The sequence below is a fragment of the Lissotriton helveticus genome, chromosome 12, assembly GCF_964261635.1.
Source record: "Lissotriton helveticus chromosome 12, aLisHel1.1, whole genome shotgun sequence".
Classification (NCBI taxonomy): Eukaryota; Metazoa; Chordata; class Amphibia; order Caudata; family Salamandridae; genus Lissotriton; species Lissotriton helveticus.
The window spans coordinates 466065603-466081868 of NC_136073.1; the positions used below are offsets into that span (position 1 = coordinate 466065603).

At 42.3% G+C, this 16266-nt stretch overlaps 1 protein-coding gene across 5 annotated transcripts in view; it reads right to left on the reverse strand.

The window, feature by feature from the left end:
* Window positions 1-16266, reverse strand: part of GGPS1 (geranylgeranyl diphosphate synthase 1) — a 144599-nt gene that overhangs the window by 117833 nt on the left and 10500 nt on the right. For 3 of the 5 annotated variants that reach the window (XM_078670834.1, XM_078670836.1, XM_078670835.1), the window contains one exon: window positions 12306-12469. The gene's annotated coding sequence lies outside the window, so the exon portion shown is untranslated. The remainder of the gene's footprint in view (window positions 1-12305; window positions 12470-16266) is intronic. The other 2 variants (XM_078670837.1, XM_078670838.1) reach the window with 1 other exon arrangement.

A 16266-nucleotide genomic window follows, 5' to 3' on the forward strand; every position in this document is an offset into this window, starting at 1 on the left:
TGAAGGACTGTAAAACTAATTATTACGACACAAACCGAAAGCTAAAACAAAGCTGCCTAGCTCAGGCGGAGAGCACCAAACCAAAGCTTCATGCCCATCTACACAATATAAACAGGGCAGGGTTAGAAACAACAACACGCTTAACTTTCTCACGGCCGGTCGGCTCAAAAAGTGATCACGGCTGCCGCGGGACAAGGTATTTCTAGCCGCGACGTGGCGTGCGTGCACGGTGAAGTGCAGCCACTACATGGCATCATGGAGGCTCGTCGGTCATTGACCAATGGGGAGAGGGCAAGGCTAACTGAGGAGCAAAGATGCTCGACAGACGATCGGCTACATCTCCTGTTCAACGTGAACAGACTTCAAGTAAACATATCTTGAAACTAGTATACCAAATGGATTGGTTTGTGCGTCTGGAGTATAGTAATGTCCCCGGAGGATGGAGCTCATGTCTAGGTGCAAGTCGATAGTGTTGCAGACATATTCAATGTATTGCGACCGAGTACTGGTCTGACATCATGTAATAATAACCCTGGGAGATAGTGGCAACGTCCAATAAATGGAGCTCTCGTATACGTTAATGTCTTATTAAGTATGTTGGGCAGAAGGGCGCATGGCATCCCAAACAAGCTTAGAAATTGCAGTAAAGGTGAATCTATATCTTGCATCCCCCGTGGATGGTGGTGTCATCCAATTGGAGAAACTTACATTCATGGAAGTGTCTACAGTGTTCCTTATTTTAACAGGGTACTAGTGCGAATAGAGCGTCAAGTTTAGCTAGAACTACCATTTGATGCATAGTACAGTGAAAAAACATTGCATATTTATAAAAAACATTGAGTATGACAACATTCGTAACATCATGGATATTGTCATTTGACACATGGCATCCAGAAAAGCAAATGGTGTTACAATACATGGGATTTCAGAAATTGAAAACAGATGAAATTGGGCGGAGGATCAACAATATTAGCCCATATTGAACATCCATAATGGCACTTTCTTAAATATCACCTAGCCCATAGTTATTCAGCCGTTAGACCTGCTAATTGGGCATTGGTGCCATCCAGTTAATTTAACCCGTTGTTGACTGTGTCTAAGAGGTACATCCATTTACCCTCTCAAGTTTAGGATGGGCCCCAAGCCCCTCCCCTTGCTCCCAGGGACACTCTCTCAAGGACCAACCATCTGATAGAATCTGGTGAATGGGTTTGTGTCCTGAAGTGTTCCACTAATGGGGCACCTGTGGTATTGCAGCGAATCCTGCTGCAATGCTGCAGAATCCGTGTCTTGACTTTTTGTCTTGTCTGACCGGCATATAGTTGGTTGCATGGACATACAAAAGCGTAAATTACGTCACTTGAATTACAGTTTGTGCGCGTTTTAAGTTCAATGGTATGATGTTTGTAGCAAAAAGATTTAGTTTCTATAACCATTTTGCAAGACTTGCATCTTGTGCATTTGAAATAACCCACCACTTCAGGGAGATTCCACATTGCTTGGATGGTTGAGTCTTGAGCCCTTTCTGTCCCGCATTAGAAGTAACACAAAATTTGAAGGCTTTCTTTCCGGAGATAGGTACTTGAAACTTTCTGCATATGCAGATGATTTTCTCCTTTTTCTTTCTAATCCGATTCTTCATGCCTGCCTAGCTTTATGAAATATATCCATTTTCTTTAGTTTCCAGTAACAAAATAAACTCTGATAAAACTGAAATCTTTACATAAATCCAACGAAATCAAATTATCTGCCTTTGCAGATGATATCCTGGTCTCTCTCTCTAACCCTCCTACCTCACTGCCTCCTTTTTTTTTTACAAGAAATAGATTTATACTCTTAAGTTTCTGGCTATAAACTAACTTTTTCCAAAACTGAGGTCTTACCTTTAAACTCCACCTGTTATCAATACATGTTTTCTGACACAAATTTCAAGTGGTGTCCCTCTAAAATGAAATACCTGGGGGTATGGTTTTCCTCTAATATCCCTCACACTCTTTCACACAATTTTAATGCACTAAAACTTAAGATTAAAAATTCATTTAATTCCTGGTCTCCTCTTTTTCTATCTTGGTGGGGTAGATTGGATACCATCAAAATGATGATTGTTCCCCTCATTCTTTTTTTACTTTCTTTGTTACCATTTAAAATTCCCAATTACTATTTTAAACAACTTGATTCTCTTTGTATTAAATTCTTGTGGAATAATAAACCACCTCGTATTGCCTTATCTAAATTAATTAAACCAAAAACGGAAGGAGGTGTACGATTTCCTAATTTTAAATTATATCATACCGCTTTTTTACTTAGACAATTCTATGCTTTTAATAAGCAGGATCATGATTCACCACTACCCAGATGGATTGCTTTTGAGCGCTCCTTACTACATGAATTTTCCTTTTCCGACATCTGCTCTATGTCCAATTGTACCTTCATTTCTCAATACCCCATTTTAAAATGTTGATACATTCACTGTTTACAGATGGTGCTACCTTTCAGCAAGCATTTCTTGTCTCTTCCATGTGGTATAATAAATTCATAAAATTCCGACACAAATCATTCTACTTCAAACATTGGAAAGAAAAGGGTATTTTTTATGTTCATCAATAAGTATCCCATAACTCTGTCATTCCCTTCACTGCATTACAAGAACGTTACAATTTACCGCTATACTACTTTCCCCAATACTCACAAATATCCAATGCCCTACGGCCATTCTTGTCATCCAAACATTTTTCTGATGATACCACTCCATTTACTTCCCTGACCCCTTTGACCACAATTCTACCCAACTCCACTCCCAAAGCTTCTGTTATATATACGCTTTTGTCTACTCCCATATCTGATAGACCAAAATCCACTATAGAATTAGCTTGGGAACAAGACCTCTCTATATCCCTTTCCACTAACAGATGGAATAAACTATGGCAAAACATTTCACTACCTCAAAAGCTGCTAACATCACTCAATCTTTATTTTTTCTCTACAACAGAGCGGTTTGCACTCCGGTTCATATTCATAAGATTAATCCCTCTTATTCTCCCCTTTGTTGGTCATGTCTCTCCTCGGATGGCTCATTGTTACATTTAATATATTACTGTCCCAATGTTCTTAAGTTTTGGAAATCCACTTGGTCTATATCCTCTAAAATATTTAATTGTAATATCCCCTTATCAATACAAAATGTATTTCTTGGGTCCATGTCTGATGATCTTTTGGACTCCTCACCAAAGTTGAAACTGTTTGACCTTTTCATTTCACTTGCATTTAAAGTTATTTTAACTTGTTGGAAAGATAATTCTAAAATGTGGACATTAATGTGGTGGAACCTGATTTACAATGAACATAGAATCTCTACTGTCTCATCATCAACGTTATCTCAGAAAATCAAGTCTGACTTACTTTGGATTCCCTTTACTACTTTCCTATCTTCCAACCCTGCCATACATTAATTACTTGTCTCATCCTTCCCCCTTTCCCTCTTCTCTCCTTTTCTTGTTTTCTTCTCTCTTCTCCCCATTTTTCTTTCTTCTTACTCCTTACGTTTAAAATTGTTATTCCATTACCACCTGTTTTAATATGTATCCATAACTATTCTTACTCATTTTCTCATTCATAAGATGGTTTCTTTACCCCTTTTCTCATTATCTCTGTATCAGATTGTTCCTTGCTATAATATCTTTTGATGATATACGTTTTATCACTCTACTGTTCCATATTATGTTTTTCTTTTAACTTTGGTACTTTACTGTTATACCAATAAAAATTATTTAAAAAAAAAAAAAAAAAAAAAACAGAAATCTTTCAACGTACAAAATTTTGCTATAAACAACCGTTTTTTAACTACTGGTTTTCACTGGAATACAACTGAATCAATATTTAGGTGTTTTTTTTTCCTTCTATTAAGGACTCCATCAATGTAATGGAAAGGATTGTCTCAGTAAGGTTGATAAACTTCTTTCATTATGGATTCCCCAGTTTCTTTCCTGGTGGGGTCGTTTGAACTCCACTAAAATGATGATTTCACCCATTATCTTATATACTCTATCCATGACTCTATATATATTCCTGTTTCTTTCTTTAAACAATTGGACTCAAAATCTGTAAGTTTCTTAAGACTAATAAGTCTAGAATTTCTTTTGCTCGCCTTCAGAAACCCCAGCAAGAAGGTGGAGTTCATTTTCCAAATTACTGCATCGATCATAAAGCTTTTGTGCTTAAAACAAGCATTTAGAGGGCTTTGACTCGTTATCAGTTTTTGCCTTTATGGTCCGACAAGGAGTGTCACTTCCTTACTCCATTTTCTACTATAGAAATCTTATTCTTCTCCTCTAATACTTCTATCATAGCTTCTCCACTTCTTAAACATACTTTTAAATTACTAAAACCTTATTGTCATTCTCCTACAGTAACTTGGTACTCCTGAAGTCCTCTCCTTGGTATCACAGTCTTATTACTATCAATGATAAATCATTGCTCTGGAGGTCTTGCTGACAAAGGGGTATAATATGGGTCAAGGATTTACTTACAGATGATGCTCCATTTTACTTTTCTCAATTCCAACTGTCCTTGCTCCTTTTTGCCTAAGTACCTTTTCCTCTAATATTCTTCATTGTTATCTTCATCGCAATCCTCCCTTTTCTCTACTCTTAAATCTTTTACTAAGGTATCATTTATTTACAATCTTTTATATTCTTCTGCACTTTCTATACCTAAATCGAAGGTGGAAGTTCAATGGGAATTTGACTTGGGATGTACCTGGACTATTCCTTTCTGGAAAAAGATTTAGGAGAGAATACACAAAATTTCCAGGACTGCTTCTACTTCACAATCCTTGTTCTTTTTATATCACAGGCACTACCTTACCCCATCTACTATAGCAAAATATTATACGGATGTCACGCCTACGCGATCGATATGTGACCATCCGAATAGTGATTTCGCTCACCTCTTATTCCACTGTCCTTCTACTGCTTCTTTTCAAGAGAGGTTTGGTCCCTACTTTCCTTAATTTTTCATTTCAAGTCTACCTTATCCCCCTGAAACTTTTTCTTGGAAGTTTATCTGATGAGATCTCCTCGGATTTTGAGTATATGAAGCTATTGGATCTCATGTTGGCATGTGTTTCAACAAATTACACTTAGGGCCATATTACGATGTGGTCAGAAAAGGCTCCTTTTCCGACCGCATCATAATATGCTGGTTGGATTCCTTTCCGACCGCCTCAACGATGGAGGCGGTCGGAAATGAATCCGAACCATCATTCGGACTGGCTTCCCACGGGCTCAGAGAGCCACCAGTTGGAATGCTGACAGTAATCCCAATGACAGCTCTTTCCGCCTTTGGGATTACAATGTCGGGTTTCAACAGCCTTTCCAACAAAATGGCTATCGGAACTCGACTTTGGCGGCCCCCAGCAGGGTCCCCATGGGTGCAAGGCCTCCTGTTGGAGGCAGAGGGGGCACCTATGGTAGCCCCCTGTTGATTCTTGTACCCTGTGCAGGGATGAACTGCACCTCCTATTTCACAATCGGAGCATGCATTCCGGCCAGAATACATGCTCCCATTGACAAGTATAGAAATGCTACCGAATAGTGTTCGGTTGCATCCTAATTAGTCGGTTGGGACCACTGACCGCTTGTTGGTCAGTCCTGATTTCGCAACGGTCCGCCCGACATTTTAATAAGGCCCTTAATTGGAAATGTCATCAAATACTTCTTTTAAAGCTTGTTGGTATAGCGTTTGTCATCATCAGATTAGATACAGTGTTTGCTTCATTGTATTGTCCATCTGTAAATAGAGATTTATATTGGCTACCTGTAACTACATTTTTAGATATGACTGTTCAAGATACTAACTGTATTTCAGCAGCAAATTTTAAACCCTCGTAAGATGTTTATATCTCTGCAATGTTATTCAATATTATTTTTAGCAACTTTTTAGGTTTCGCCTGGCATAGCACTGCGCAGCAGTGTTCGCGCAGGCGAAATCTTATGTTAGAACAGTACGGGGCTTTGTCCCGCCTCTCTCTTCCATTGGCTAGCTCCATAAATGGAGGCTAGCCATTGGAAGAGAGATCTGTCCGTCATTGCCCGAGCAGATTCGTGGGCGTTCCGGCGATTTTTACTCATCCCGCCCCTTTTAGAACGTCATGTGGCGGTGGGCGGTTGTTTTTTTTTGTTTGTCTCGGCATGTTTTGGTCATTTCCAACGTGTGCTTTGCAGGGGTGGGCCGCGCGATTTTACTTTCCTTGATTTGGTAGCAGGTAAGCGGCATTTTGTACTACTTTTTTTTATCCTGTTTCCGCCACCCGCTGTCTGTGTGCCCGTTCCCTTCTCACATTATTTCTCATGTGTTATATTAATCCTGCCTTTCTCATTCCCTGCTCACGCTTCCGGGGTCCCCCCTCACCCCTCTGGGTGTACTTTCTTAATTACCCATCTCTCTCTCACCCTCTGCCTCTTTATTGATCTGCTTATTCTGTCCTCTCTTTACCACCTTTCACTAGGTACCTTTAGCTTTCCCCCGCCCCTCTCCCCCTCCGATCTCCCTGTTATTCTTGACCCTGACAACCCCCTACCCCCAGACCTGGTCTGTATGAGGGATGATCTGACCATAGCTTAAAAAGGTCCCAGGTTGTGCACTCTCTAGCGCTTACTAGACACACGAGTCTTCGGGATGCTATACTATCAAGTCTTTGTTGCACACTCCGCCCCCTCTCTTATTCCTTGATGCTCCTTAAAGTGGTCCCAGATTGTGAACTCTCTAGCGCTTACTTGGCACCCGAGTCTTCGAGGTGCTATAGTATCAGTAGAACACATTCTCGAGCCATCAGATCTGTAGCGGCGTTGTCAGCCTCGGAGATGTGTCGTGTGTGTGTGTTGAGGGCAGGGGGGCGGGCTTGTTGATTTGCAGGTAGAGTGCATTTATGGAAACCGTTTAACCCTTCCAACCCACGTCATTGAGAGCTGTGCATTGGTACGTCGGATCTTTTCAATCGGGTGGTGCAAGCAGGAGGCCCAACGCAGGTCCAGGAGAGCCGGACCCGGGTCAGATGCCAAGGACAGCCGCTGACCATGTAAATGAGCTCCCATTACATTCACTGAATGCAACATCTCAGGATGGCTCAGTGAGTGGAACACTTGCTGTTGAAGGATGCGGTGATCTGCAGGTCACGGGTCCGATTCAACCAGCCAGCCTGTAAACTGAGTATGTGTGTGCAGCTATCGGGGTGATAATGAACGTGAGTGTGGGGGTGGGGGGCGGGGCTGAGGGTCCCCTGGTTTCAAAGCATCCCCCTGGAGGTTTAGGGCGCTACTTGTAGCTGGGTATTTTCTTTGTGTAATGCTCCGATCTCTCACTAGAGGGAGATATGATGCCCCATAAAATAAAGGGGGGTGCGTTGGCGGGGGAGGGAGCTGAGGGTTTTGGGGCGGAAGTGACAAGCACCTGATTTGAGCAAAATTCATAGCCTTCGCATTCAACCTGGGGGCACTTAAACTTAGCCAAAGCTCCTGTGAACCCCACCCCAAGACCTGCCCCCCTCTTCAGAAGGAAAAGCTCACACCCACTGCCTATTCTTAACACCTCGATTAATGCTCTTCCATGCAGAAAGCGCATTGAGGCGACTTTCTCTGCACCGATGCGCTGTACAAGTACATTCAACCATCCACTGGGGCAGTTGGCAATTTTGTCAGGCGCTTTCTGTCACATGTAAAAAAACACACGAGGTCCGCTCTGTTGTTTGTCATTAATAGAAAGCAGCTACCTCTAAAACTGTAGAGGCTTGTAGGGTGTGGGTGGGGTCCGGACTACTGTTCGGCATAGTCACATCTTCTCTTCCAAAGACACTTCCAGAACTGATACGTCCCTTTACATATCCCTCAAGGAAGTTCTTACAATATTGTACATTTGAAATTCAATGCCTATACGATCCTCGTCCTAATGTGTTTTTTTTGTTTTATGTGTGACTGCCATCTGTTGTTTTATTTTACTTTTTCTTCTTTCTCGTTTGAATCTGTAATGTGTGAATATGTACAATTCTCCTCATGTAACGTACTTGGTTCCTGCTTGCTTCCCTGCCCTCTTGCTGTGCTTGCTTCCCTGCCCCCTCGCTGTGCTTGCTTCCCTGCCCCCTCGCTGTGCTTGCTTCCCTGCCACCTCGCTGTGCTTGCTCTCCTAGGTGTGTGTGTGTGGCTCTGGGTGTGTGGGTGTGTGGCTCTGGGGGTGTGGGTGTGTGTGGTTCTGGGTGTGTGGGTGTGTGTGGCTCTGGGTGTGTGGGTGTGTGTGGCTCTGGGTGTGTGGGTGTGTGTGGCTCTGGGTGTGTGGGTGTGTGTGGCTCTGGGTGTGTGAGTGTGTGTGGCTCTGGGTGTGTGTGGCTCTGGGTGTGTGGGTGGCTCTGAGTGTGTGTGTGTGTGTGGCTCTGGGTGTGGCTCTGGGTGTGTGTGTGTGTGGCTCTGGGTGTGTGTGTGTGGCTCTGGGTGTGTGTGTGTGTGTGGCTCTGGGTGTGTGGGTGTGTGTGGCTCTGGGTGTGTGGGTGGCTCTGGGTGTGTGGGTGGCTCTGGGTGTGTGGGTGTGTGTGTGGCTCTGGGTGTCTGTGTGGCTCTGGGTGTCTGTGTGGCTCTGGGTGTGTGTGTGGCTCTGGGTGTGTGTGTGGCTCTGGGTGTGTGTGTGTGGCTCTGGGGGTGTGTGTGTGGCTCTGGGGGTGTGTGTGTGGCTCTGGGGGTGTGTGTGTGGCTCTGGGGGTGTGTGTGTGGCTCTGGGTGTGTGTGTGTGTGGCTCTGGGGGTGTGTGTGTGGCTCTGGGGCTGTGTGTGTGGCTCTGGGGGTGTGTGTGTGGCTCTGGGGGTGTGTGTGTGTGTGTGTGTGTGGCTGGCTCTGGGTGTGTGTGTGTGTGTGGTAGTAATTGCTGTCTGCTAAGCTCGTCCAGTAGGGTACAATAGGTCTTACATTTGCGAGAGATTAAGCTGTTGGCAATGTAAATTACAATGCCATTTATTTATCTGTTTTTCAAAACCAACACATAAATAAAATTGTTGTCATTTACAATGACAATAGCTCAAACTTTTGCAAAGGCGAAACCGTTGCATTGTAAATGCTGGTTATATTTTTCTTCTACTTTTTTATTAATACTATATTACATAAACATTTTACATATTGGTCTTCTCCTAAATGTCCCTCCCCCCATTTTCTTTCTTCACTTATTTCCTCGGAAAAAGTTAAAACAGCTTCTCTTATTATACACATTTGTTAGTATCTGAAAATCTTAAGTTTGATTTATTTTAAATAACTTATTGTATTATTATTATTTCCTAAAAAAGCTGCTTTACCTTAAATTTAAAAAAAAGATAATGGCTTCATCCATGCAATGGGAAAAGTATGCCAGATTTCATAGGCTTGATCGGTTTATTATGAAATGTTATGCCAAAGCCAGTAGGCCTGCCTGAACTACATATTGTATAATGCTAGCATACAAACAACTCTCAATAGCCATAGATTCACTAATTTAAATAACCAACATGTGGACTTTAGTCATGTTGAAGTAATTATTTACTGAAGATTCTACTATAACAACAAATGAATGAACCCACTTTCATTTATTAAACAAATATTGTGCAGCATTATATACATGTATAGACATTTTAAATAAATAACATTTAACGTTTTATCCACATGTACAGGCATGTTTGCACTCACAAAGAACATTAAAACAAGCCTTTGCGAAGCCAGTAGATATCGGCAATGCCCAAGCAATTTGTGTTGTCAATTTGAATGCCTTGTAGTCATGTTGTATAGCAACAATTATGCTTTTCAGCATTGCTGAAAGTCACTGAGAAAAGCGCTATGACAAAGCCTGCGCTGTACACGTCACAGCACTTTTTTGAATGTCAAGAGGGGTGGGACAATGAAAGCAACATGGGAGGGGGGGTGGGGGGGTTGCCGAGATAGCGGATGAATTGTCTAGCTGAGACATAAAATCTGTCCAAGTGTAATGTATTTTATTTTTCCTTTTGCAGTCTTGTAAAGCGTGAACTCAACCCGAAGGTAGTGGAGTGCTTTACCTGAGCATCAGTTACATTACAGAAAGACACATTGATTTTTAGTAGGCACCGTGGATTAGGTGATTTGCCCACAATCACAGGATATTGATCGCAAACAGAAACTCGAACCTGGTTCCCCCAGCTCCAAAGTCGGTAGCTCTCGCTGTTACGCCACATCCTCTCTGGAATAATGCCATCTGCTAGAGAGGTGAAAAAAAATAACAGGGATGGGGTGATTGAGGGGGGAAGAAACTACAGGTATGAGGCAGAGGGGAAAGAAGAAACATGAATGGAGGGTTGGTGGAGGGGGAAAGAAGAGAGGAAGATGCAGTGTGTACATTGCTGCATCACCGGGACCCCAGCCTGGAGCACAGGAATCCAATCCCCCACTCCACTCCACTCCAAGACTTACTGTGCAGAAGGAGCACAAGAGCTCCACTGATCGCTGCTGGTTGGGGCAGTCGCTAGGTTGGGGCACTCGCTAAGACATCGCAAGCTTCCTTGATGCTGGAGCAGGTATGACTGGTTAAGGGCCTTTTGGACCCTGGGGAACTCGCTGAGGGCACTGCAGCACCAAGGCACTTTTGTTAATATTTTAGAAAGAATCAGAGCGAAATTTTAAACTCAGGCCTACAAGACAGCACTCCCTTGATGCAACCACCAGTGAATGGGAATAACCCCTGCCACATAATGAAGAGCGGGAGTGGCTAACGAAACACTAGAGCCCCAACATCAAAGGGATATTTGTTACTGTTTATATGCCATAACATTCCTTTGAATGTGCAGCGTTAGAAATAAAATATATATTTTTTAAAGTAATAAGTATTTGACTGGACATTGATTTATTGAAATTGCTGTGAATGCCTTGAGTTAGGAGTCGTGTTCACAGACCTGCATTTACACTCCTTCCCCAAACCACCACCATCCAGAGGGAGCCTTGGTCTGCTCGACCATAGTTATCACTAAGAGCCGCGTACTTGGCTCGGGTACCACAGTAGGTCGGGCTCCGTGACAACAGGTGTAAAAGGCCTATCTATCCCCCCTCCTTCTTTGCCGGTTGGGACCAGAAACCCCAGTGCCCCGTGGTCCTCTGAAAGGGGTTCTGACAAAAGGTATGTGCTCGATGTACAGCACAGATTTCATATTAAAAAGATACCATTTCTGCACTAAAGTATATGCTTTGACACAGTTGAACACTTTACCACTTTGTATCTGTGGTGTGCGGCCGGGGCAGCACACATGCAGAGCTGGACAGATTTTGAGAAAATAAATATTTTCTCCAACTTTACGTCTGCCTCGAGGAGGTGTCATTTTTATGGAAATCCTTAGTTAGTAGATCGGGAATAACAGGAGGCACCTATAATAAAGCAATCTGGGGCTTAAAAAGTCACGAGTCTCCTGCGTGAATCGGGTCTATTGCCATGTATAGGAGTTTGCATGCAGTGTTTTGACACCAGTTCATAGCTCAATGGGCTATATTAGAAAGATTATAATGTATGAGCTCCAAACAACAAAAAAAGGATCTGTGAAAAAAGCAGTACACAATGACTTATCTAGAAAAAATACAAACTTACGATATGCACATTACAAGTTGTGCTTTGCAATTAGAACATTAACCCTCTATGCTACTTTTCCATGAGTCCAAACAGTCAACAGACAAATCACAGATCATTCGATCAAGTACATTAATCACCGGAGTTGTCATGTCATAGTTATCCCCTGAAAAATGCCAGGTAAACCAAAAAGATCTCTGCAGACAGCTCTTATCTCACGTCAGCCTGTCATGCAAATGGAGTCCTGCACGTTTAACACATTGTGGTGGCAACAAGCCACACAACCTTAAAGTCAGCACTTGCTGCCCTACCAAGTTTCCCAGGTGAATGCATGATGCAATGCTCCACTCCAAGTTTTTTGTGTGAATTCTGGGACTTGTTGCCTTGTTTATGCCCTTATAAAACAGGATTGCAAGTCCCAGAATTCAAATGAGAAACAAAAATGCACTGGAGCAGCACATCACGCATGGGAAGCTTGGCAGCTAAGTACTTGCCGCAGCACTTACTTGGGAGGAATTTGTTATCAGCACATTATTAGCCCTAAGCTAGGAACCAGTGAGTTCTGAATGAGCCAGAGGAACCTTTGCCAGCCCACTGCTCTGCGCATGCTCCAGAGCTCATGAAGGGCCTTCGCACAAGCCTTCTTCGAACAAAGGGAATTAGCACAAGACCTGTGCGAGCTCCGGTGGCTGCGAGTAGCATTCACACAACTGTACCTGGTCTCAGCGGATGTGAGAGGCATATGCGCACCTGCCGTGGTGTGTTGGTGGCGAATTACTTGAGCGGGTGATTCCAGGTTCTTACTGTGTAATCTTCCTCACAGAATCCTTTCTCCTCTATTGCTGCCTCTCCGGAATTGTGGGGGAGATGGGGGTAGGAGCTGAAAGGAAGAACAAAAAAAGAGAAACAGAAAAGGGACTTAGTTCTGCTTTGTTGAAGTTCTTTCAGGGAGTTGGAGGAAAATCCTTGGCAACTGTCAGAAATTGGAAGAAGAAAAAAAGAAGACTGTACATATTCTGCAACAGTTTGTTATAGCAAATGCTTAATTTATAGTTATTATTTTAGAATTTCCTTTACAGGTAACATGGCCGACCAAAATATGACGTCTCCTCCACCATTCTTATCACCTCCTGGTGATCCCACTGTGCCCTGGAAATAGTGGGAGAAATTGTTCTTGACCTATGCACTAGCGATTGGGGGTAATAAGTATGATCCTGCTATGAGGCAAGCCATCCTACATCATTTGGGGGGTGAAGGAAGAAGAATATATGAAGATCTACCTGAAATTTCTCTAAGAATGGGTAATGCACAATCAATGTGTATGAGATATATTTGCAGATGTTAGACTCAGATTTTATTTCAAAACCAACGTTGTCCTTGGGCGCCACACATTTTGCTCCATAAAGCAGTTAACTGAGGAGGATGGTGCATTTCATGACACAGCGTTTAGGGGGTTGGCCTCATTCTGTCGATTTGAACAAATGACAGATTTATTGATACGGGATCAAATCGTAAGATGGATGAACAATAAGAGAATAAAATAAAAACTTTAAACAAAAGACCCCACGTTGGATTAGGCAAATCAAATAGCTAAAAAGGTATTGAAGATATAGTAATGGGGTTGAGAGAAATGGGTGGTAAGTCCAACAGTAAAAGGGAAACAGTGGATGTGGTGGAAGAAACTGTGAATAGGAAACAGAAGAATAGGAAAATAACAGATTTCATGGAAGCCAAGGGTTACAAGGATACTACTCATAGGGACATAAAATGCTTCCACTGTGGTGCTACGCGGCATATTTCCTCTAGCACAACCTGTGCAGCAAGGAATGCAATTGTTAGACACTGTGGAAAGAGAGGACATTTTGCGAAAGTGTGCAAAACGAAAACTGCTAGCACAAATTATCAGGAAGTGGATGATGTATCTGAGAATGTACAGGAGATAGTGGTGTGATAGAAGGGGCAAGTACAGAGGTGTTAGAGACAAGGGAGACAAGGGAAGTGAAAGTACGAACAGACTAGAAAACGTCATTGTGATGTACTATAGATGAGAAAAAGACAAGAGTACTAGTATATTTGGGAAATTTATAAAACATGAGGAAAATTCTGCAGAAAGCAGTTATCTGCCACTGAGCGAGTCAGATATCAATCCTATGGGGTATGCTGGAAAAAGAAATACTAGGCATGAGAAGGATGACAATTAAGTTTAAGAGTGAAGCTATGAAGGGGCCAACTATGGGTCTAACTTATTGGGGTGGCATCATCAGAGAGACTTGAATATTATCATAAACCCAAATGCCAAAGAACCAGTGAAGGTGACAGAAAGTGTAAACATTGAAGACATGAAAGAATGGGGCTAGGAGAACGTAGTAGTAAAACATCCCCATGTATTTAAGGAAAAACTGGTCTTATTGAAAATATTATTAAAACAGCATGTGGTAGTTCACAGGGTGAGGACTATTCTGAATATGATGAAAGAGCTATTACGTCAGGAGCTAGACAACTTGTTATGTCAAGAAATAATTGAGACATCAGAGTGGTTGGAATCGGTAGTGGTAGCACCAAAGGAGGGGAGCAGGATTTGATTATGCATGGACTTGTGTGATTTAAATAGAAATTTATGCGTGGACAGGCAACCCCTTCCTAACATATCAGAGATGTTAGCAACTATGGCTGGTGGGTGTGTCTTGAGTGTACTAGACATATCTGCCGTCTATCACCAGGCCAGTTTATATGAGGACTCGAGACACTTAACATTGTTTATTACGCCTGTTGGCTCTTTTTGTTAAAGAGGATGCCATTTGGGCTCGATCCAGTTTTTGCTGTGTTCCAAAGAGTAATGAAAAATATTTTTGGGGGCATGAAAGAAGTGTTGTGTTTTCAAACCAACATACTTATTGTAGGAAAGAGTGTGGGAGAACATGATAAGATATTTGAGGGGTGATGGGATGACTGGAGAAACATGTGCTGATGATTAAGAAAAAGCAGTGTCAGTTGAGAAGGAAGGAGATGACTTATTTAGGACATGAGATAATGACTAAAGTAATCAGACCGAAGAGGGGTATAGTAACAGCAATAAACATACCACCTAAACCTTCCAACAATGATGAATTTAAATAATTTCTTGGCCTTGCTGATTATTGTGCAAGGTATGGGAAAAACTTCACAAAAATGGTGGAGCCCTGAAGGTTAATTATGAAGAAAAATGCTGAATTTGTAAGGCGTGAGGAATGTGACCGTGATTTTGAGATGGTCAAGAAGAGCATAATTCAGGCACCTACAATGAGACATTTTTAAGTATCAGGTAAAACCTACATCACCACTGATGGTTCAATGTGTGGGTTAAGGCATTATTGATAGAAGTTGAATGGAGAAGAACGTATCATAAGCTTTGCATCTAGAAGATTACAAGGAACAGCGAGTGCACATTCTGCAATATAAAGGGACGCCCCTGCTTGCATAAAGGGACGCCCCTGCTTGCACTTGGGGAAATCAATAATTTTAGAATTTATATATGGGGTTTGTCTTTTAAGGTCAGAACTGATCATGAACCCCTAATATTTATTTAAAGGGAGAAGAGGATTTGAAGAAGGTGCTACTCAAAGAATTTCTATTTGCAGACTACGTGTCAAGAATGCCAGTAAGTGAAGCGGAAAGCATTGATGAGGTGTGGAGTGAAGGTGTGAGCATGGGAGACTGTGAAATTGCTTTGAGTAATGAGGAGTGGTTTGTTGCGAGGGAAAAGGACTGATGAAAGAAGTAGAAGGAAAAGTTGTGTGAGGATGGGGTGAAGAGAAAGTTTTCAATAAGGAGATAAGTGAATTTCTTAAAGTGAAAGATGACTGAATGAAATTGATGAGAAGAAAAATTGTACTTGCTAGTGATGTCTGCAGGCGCATCACTGTTATTGCGCATGAGGGACAACCTGGGCGCAATATGACGAAGAGGAGAGTTAGACAATCACTTTGGTGGCCTGGTATGGACTGAGACCTTAAAGGGGTTGTGAAAAGTTATGTATGTGCTAACAGCGACAAGACTAAGATTGCGAGACAAACACAATTGGAATGTACTAATTTTCCAGAGGGGCCATGGAAAAGACTAGCAATTGATTTTATCGGGTCATTGGCAAGGTTCGGGGTCAAGAGACAAATACATTATGGTACTTTTAGACTACCATTTAAAAGATTTTGCGGCGAAAGCTATGAAACAGAAACACGACTAATGTCATCCAGTTTTTGGAGGATTTCTTTGCTGAGGAAGGGGTATCAAAGAACACAGTGTCTGACAACAGGGTGCAGTTTGGGTCCAAGGAAGTTACATGCTATCTTACATTAATGGGGATTGCTCATGAAAAAAAGTCTCCCTTTAGACCTCAAGCCAATAGGTTAGTGGAGAGGGTTAATCGTCTTGTGATGGAGAATATATAGCTGCCGTTAGCAAATGCTATTCAGTTGAGGAAAGAGATGAGAAAGATGAATATGGGCCCATAGAGCGAGTCCCCGTTCTGTGACTGGGGTGTCGCCATTCGTGTCCTTGATAGAGAACGTAGTTAGGCATGCCCTGTGTGGTTGTGTGAGAAAGAAAGTGTTCAGGTTCATCGTGAAGACTGTGGAATATTACAATATATGAAAGAATGTAAGAAAACTCTGGGTAAAAACTGTTGATTGGGTGGTAATACGG